The sequence below is a fragment of the Triturus cristatus genome, chromosome 7 (assembly GCF_964204655.1).
Source record: "Triturus cristatus chromosome 7, aTriCri1.1, whole genome shotgun sequence".
Taxonomy (NCBI): domain Eukaryota; kingdom Metazoa; phylum Chordata; class Amphibia; order Caudata; family Salamandridae; genus Triturus; species Triturus cristatus.
Window position 1 is genome coordinate 1,386,583,325 of NC_140590.1, and position 6,424 is coordinate 1,386,589,748.

Consider the following 6,424-nt stretch of genomic DNA (forward strand, 5'->3'; position numbering starts at 1 on the left):
TGAGTCCTTACCAGTATAAATACTGACTCAGAATCACTGTATACAATTCTAAACAAACAGATTTGGAAGGAGAAACTTGAAGAGACCCTTGGCAATAAATTACTGCCTACAGATATATACCCTGAATGTTTAACAGGTTCAGTTATTCCTATAGTGGGGTTTATACCTTTTACATTCAGGTTCAATGGAAGGAAGACCTTCGGTAAACTTTATGTGTCCGTAATGGGATCTCCAGTATTGGTGTAGAAGGACCAAAGATGTTTAGGCATAACATTAGACCCCTAACAGTCCAGAGCAAGTGTTAGTTATTGATGAGAAGAATTACTTTATAAATGAATTGAAAACTATGGACCTGATAACGACTTTAAGCTGTGAAGGAGAGGGTGGTATGCCACCTCCGCGCTCCTGCACCGCCGAAGGTCACTGTCGCCCGCTATATTACAAGTTTAAAGTGGTCTGGCGGGCACCGCAAAGGGAAGCACAAGAAGGTTCCTGCACGGCATGGACTTAAAGTCCATGCCGTGCAGGAAGCGGTGTGCATGCACATAGGGGGCACATATGTGCCTCACTGCATGCATTCCCATATGAAGGAGGCACAGGGGGCCATGTAGAGTCCACTTTGTTTCTTCTCTGCCATGGTGATCATGGTGTAGGAAACTCCATGATTCAGACGGTGGAGAGTAAACTCGTAATATGCTTGGTGAGACAGCGGCGGTCCCACCTAGCATATTGTTGCCTCTACCGCGCTGAGCCACTGCCAGGAAACGGCGGTTCCCTGCTGGTGGTTCCTGTGCGGTCCAAGCACCGAACTCGTAATGGGGCGGTTGGACAGACAGTACGGTGGTGGCTGGACCGCTACCGCCATGCCATCACAAGTCCGAGGACCACCAGACTTGTAATCAGGCCCTGAGTTTCGCAATGCATTTTTAGGGACAGTGGGGAAATGCAAGGAATTTTCACATAAAATGATCCTTAAAGAAAATGTTGTGCCTGTAGCACACAAGGATAGGAAAATCACTTTAACTATTAAATAGGAAGTTGGAACTGGGTTGAAAAACTAGGAGGATGCTAGAATAAGTGAAACACTGGAGGCGGCTGAGTGGATGTCATCCTCGGTTATGGTCAAATGCTCAAATAGCAAAATTAGATTGGTCATAGGTCTTCGCAACTTGAATAACAGCATTTTGATGAATTTCCTTTACCTATGATTACTGAGTCACTGGCTGCGGCCAAAGGTGTTACATGGTGTTTGCCACTTTAGATTTAACATTTGTCTACCATCAAGTACTCCTATAACAGAAGAGTAAAAAATTGATTGTTTTTATTACGCCATTCAGGTGTTATCCATTTTTTCACATGACTTTAAATTATCTTTTGCTACTGCATATTTCTAAGACTAATATATAAGATTTACAGCGGCATGGATGGAATTTTCTTTTTTTAGGATTACATTTCAATAATGCGAAAAAGTAGGGATGAACACGATGTAAGGATAAGGTATGTATTGAAGTATTGGAAAGAAGAAGTTTAACAGTAGGGTTTACCAAATGTAATTTGTCCTAATGTCAGAAACGTATTTGGGACATCTTGTTTGCGACAAAGGTATTTTTCATAAAATGGAATTTGTCAAAGTTATTATGTCCTACCACCTTTGACTAAGTGAGATGTCAGATCATTTCTAGACCTAGCAACAGTTTATTTGAAATTTGTAAAAACAAATTTCCAGACACATCTATGACATTCACCAGTTATTGAAAATAACATAATTTTGGAATGGAAACTAAAGGTTCAAGGTTGTTTGGATATAATTAAGGATGAAATTTGTACAGCTACGCCTTTAAATGTTTTGATCCAGCCTACACCGCATCATGACCACAGATGCCAGCAGTAAAGGCTTAGGAGCTGCTCTATCTCAAGTTGATGGAAAGGGGAAGGAAATCTTGGCTGCATTTGTTTCTAGAGCCCCTTACTTCATCAAAAGAGTGCTACTCAGTCCTTGAGAAGGAATGTTAGCTTGTGTATGTAGGTAAACTATTTTGGCAATTTGTGTGGGGTTCTGGATTTGATTTATAGATTGACCAAAAGATGGTGGTACTGAAAAATTCTCACCACCAGTGGATTGTCAAAAGTTGTGACCCAGGTCTCAAGGATGTCTTTGCATCTCTTGAATTACAACTATTTAGTACGGTATTTACGTGGATTTCGGAATAATGTTTCTGCAGGATACCATGCCAAGAAAGTATTATTGGAGTGGATTCTGTGGGGCAAAAGTAATTCCTGACACGGACCCTATCTCTATGGAAGTGTGGATGAATGTATATGGTAAGGATAAACTGTTGTGCAAATTCAATGCCTGTGTTTTGTCAGAGTGGGAAGGAAGGAATTGCTTGAGTGGAAATGTAAAGAGATTTTGGGAAGTGAGAAATGAATTATTGGTGGATGATATGGGGTTCATGTTAAGAATTTACAAAATGATTCCACCCAACACAGTTGAGGGGAAAAATATTAGACATCAGCCAAGAAGGACACTTAAGATATGTGAAGGCCAAACACAGGATTAATGAAAAGAATTGGTAGCTGAGAATTGATTCAGACATTAAACATTTTGGGTGTACATGTTTTTATTGCACCAGTGCAGAAACGTCTCAGGTGCTATACCACTCCCGTGTCCCACTGAAGTTCCAGATCCAGAGACGCAATGGAAGACATAGGCAGATTACATTCTTAGACCCATTCGTTATTTGAGTACCAGTATGACACATATTACAGTGTTATTGGATATGTTTTAGAAATGACCTGAAGTTAAGGTAGTGACAGGGATAACTTGTCTAGTATAGTTACATTTCTAGATAGCAAGTTCCAAAGGGAAGGACTTCCTACATTTTTGCTAAGTGACAAGGAACCTAAAGGAATGGCATAAAACATATATTTACTTCATTGTGTTATCCTGCTGGTAATAGCAATGTAGAACGCTTCAATAAAGCAATTATGGGTAGTGTACAAATTGCTGTAAAAAAACAGACAGTCCGGCGTAAATGAGTTATAATCTGAGTTTAACGCATAACCTCAACATTCACTGGTCTCAATCCTCTTATGAGTTTCAGAGGAAGGAAACCTTTTACCAGAGACAATTTTTGTTGGAGAACAGCTAAAACTCGCAGAGATTAGTCTCCTATTAGATCAGAGGTAACATTAGATGAGTTCAAGCAGTCTAAAAAGAACATTAAGATCGTAAACAAGGTGTTACTGAAATGAAGCTGGAGGTAGGAGAATGGGTGAGAGTTAAAAATCCAATCAAATCATGCAAAGTTCAAAGTAAATTCTCTGATCTTTCGCGTGTTTTGAAATCTTTGACTAATTCTGCTACGTTAAGTGATGGTAAGATCTGGTTGTGGAAAGATGACTGAATGTGTGACAGGTGAACTATGGGAAGAAGAAGCGGTTACAGAACGTGTGACAAGGTTTAGGCATTCAATAACATATTTTCCAAAACAATTAAAGGATTTTGTTGCTTGTGTTTATTGTTACTTCCAATGTGAAATATTCACCCAAATTGTATTGAATATTTGCACTTTTTTCTCCATTTTGTTTTTGTTGTGCGTGTGTAAAGAGGGAAGGTGTATAGTATTGCTTAGGTGTGTTCTAGAATTGGCACCACTGCATTCTTATTCTCAGTATAGCTACCGTAGGATTCTGTAGTTGACAGTTACGTTCCTGAACCTCTTCAAAGAAGCTGAATTTTGGGCTGTTGATAAATAAATTTTACCTGTTCTTAATTTCTGCGTAAAGTTTTTTCACTACAGTGTACATTTATTGGCCTCCTCCAAGCAGCAAACAGGAGGAAATTGAGGGACTACGGATAAGACATGGGTATAACCCTTGGATGTTACTGTGGGTCAAACAGTGCATGATATGAAGTAACGTGAAGTGATTTCACGTCTGCTACCCATGGAATTTTGCTCATTGATGTCCAGAAGCATCTCCTGGCTCTCTTAGGTCTGGGGTTAGCCAGGACCTTTGATGTTCCGAATGTACTTTCCATAAGGGGCTTTCAGCAGGCCTTCTTCACTCATTGATCTGTTTTTGTGTCATTCATATTTTTCTCCAGCCCACTACAGCATACTGCATGGGGCAGTGGGTGACCCCCCCCTTCAGCCTTTGGCTAACTTTACTGTGACGGCTCTCAACTTTATCACAAGAGCACATCCACAAAGTAGTTACCTACAGTGCCAGGGACCACTGTGAAAGTGAGTTGGCTTTTTTGTATCAAAAAATACTTTTGCTTTTATCCAATGTTTTTTATATATTTTTTAAGGCTCAGCAGCTTCCCAGCAATAAAGTTTCACAAAAAACATGACAAAGCAAAACAACGATGGACAAAGTGAAAAGGCTGGCAGCGAATGCCAGACCTATTTACTTCGCCCATCCTTCTCTTTTCCTGCCTGTAGTTTCCACTCCCTGCATTTCACAAGGTCCTGGGAATCAAGTAAGGGGCTGTCAAGGCATTGAGGGAAAGCAAGAGGTCAACCTTGATGTAATTTGAGGTCAAAGAGTGTGTGACACAACTTCTGCTACCCTGGCAATTGGGTGAGTCACCATTCATGCTAGAAGACCTTTCACTTTCTACTCCTGGCCCTGTGGCGAGGCTGTTGAGACATTAAGGGAAAGTTAATTTGATTACGCCTGTGACGTTATTAGATGTCAATGGTGCCAGCAGGGCTTTAAGTGGGATGAAAAAATGGAGGGATGTCTCAAAGGGGCGTGGTCGATGTAATTAGGGTGTGGTTTAAAACATGTAAGCTAAAAATCTGTGCATAGCATGGTGTGCCGCCCACAATGGTAATTTGCTGCTTCTGTTATTGCATCCAGATATATAATACAATAAGTAACGTTACACCTACAACAAGCCAGGACTATTGGCTTTGCCAATGGTTGTTAGCTGCCCTAAGATAATTAAGCAACAACTATGGCTTCCTTTTATAGAATATTGAAAATGCTTCCATTCTGAAATGATGAGACTGTAAAAGAACTATAACGAGTCTCTTTGAAGTTGCGTTCAAAGGCGGTGAAGGCTGGTACTTTTAAGATATTTTTGTTCATCCTGAGGGTGAGGGCAAAAATGGAGAGCCAAATAGAGACCCATCTCAGCACTTGCTTTTTAGAACTGCCAGTGCTGAGCACCGGCAAGACCCGGCCCACTTAAAGCCCTGGGTGTCTGATGTAACTTTCTTTACTCCTGCCATGTTGGTGAATCGAATGGGTGTTACAGCGTCCCTCCATATTACCCAGTTGCTCCTGGGCTGCCATATGTTTCCAGGTCACAGCGCCCCTCTCTGCTCCGCCATCACCAAGACCGTGTTCCCTTTTCCTGGAACTGGCGCGAGGGCCGGACAGGAGAAAGACTGGCAGAGAATCTCTGGTTGCCATTAGAATCATTAACAAATGGCTCGGAAAGGCCTGCTGAAGAGACGGGATTGCTGCTACATCAGGAAAGGTCTGATTTATGGAGGCCCTCAGTCACGATTCATTTAGCTGAAGTGCCTGTTTGCTGTTTTAGGATCTGGACAATAAAACATGCCATGAAGCTATGGGTGAACGAAGCTCCAGGGCGTGCGAGTGCTGCCCCCCTTCCCACCCCTCCTCACACTCTGTCCCTTTCTGCTTGCTCATGTCTGTAGCGGCTGTAACCACCCAGCACTGCACATGGGCGCACAGAAATATCACAGAGCGTGCAAAGTAGTCCTGTCCGTGTGAACGCAGATGGGCAGTGGAAACTGGGTTTGGTTGTTTAGTTATATCTATAGCTCTTTCCATAAGCCTTGTGAAGCCTGAAGCATGTGTTTGGGGGCCATTTTGCATTATTTGTAAAGCTTTTCATACCCAGGCGAAGTCTGAAATGCTTTGACTTGTATCAGGTTGATAGGCATCCTCCGGAGTGCGTGGTTAAAAGAGTGGTTGTCGTTTGGACTTTATGTGACATGTGAGAGGTTTGTGGACATAGCAGTGGCAGCTCCTCCACTAAGGTGGAGGAGCACCGCCCCACTAAACAAAAGGAAAAATAGCATGATAATTATTGTTATGTTTGTATGTTATTTTTCCTATAGCTGTCAGTGGCTCTCATGCGGAAGGGGGGGGGACGGGGGCGGCCGGGGCTGGCCAGAGCAGGGGAACAGTGGTGTGCACTCCTAAAGTGCGCATGAACTGTTTGGCCTGCCCTTTTGGTCCGACCAAACAGTTCATGCGCACTTTGCATGTTCCTACCAGGCTGCATTACACAGCCAGGTCAGGGACATGCCCAGGCTCCCTGTTCCAGTCTGAGCACCGATCCACGGTACTCAGATGCTCAGGGGAGCCTGTGTGCCGAGTGCTTCCAGCTGCTGGCCGGGAGTCTGCAGGAAGATGACAGAGGATGCAGGAGAGGCGG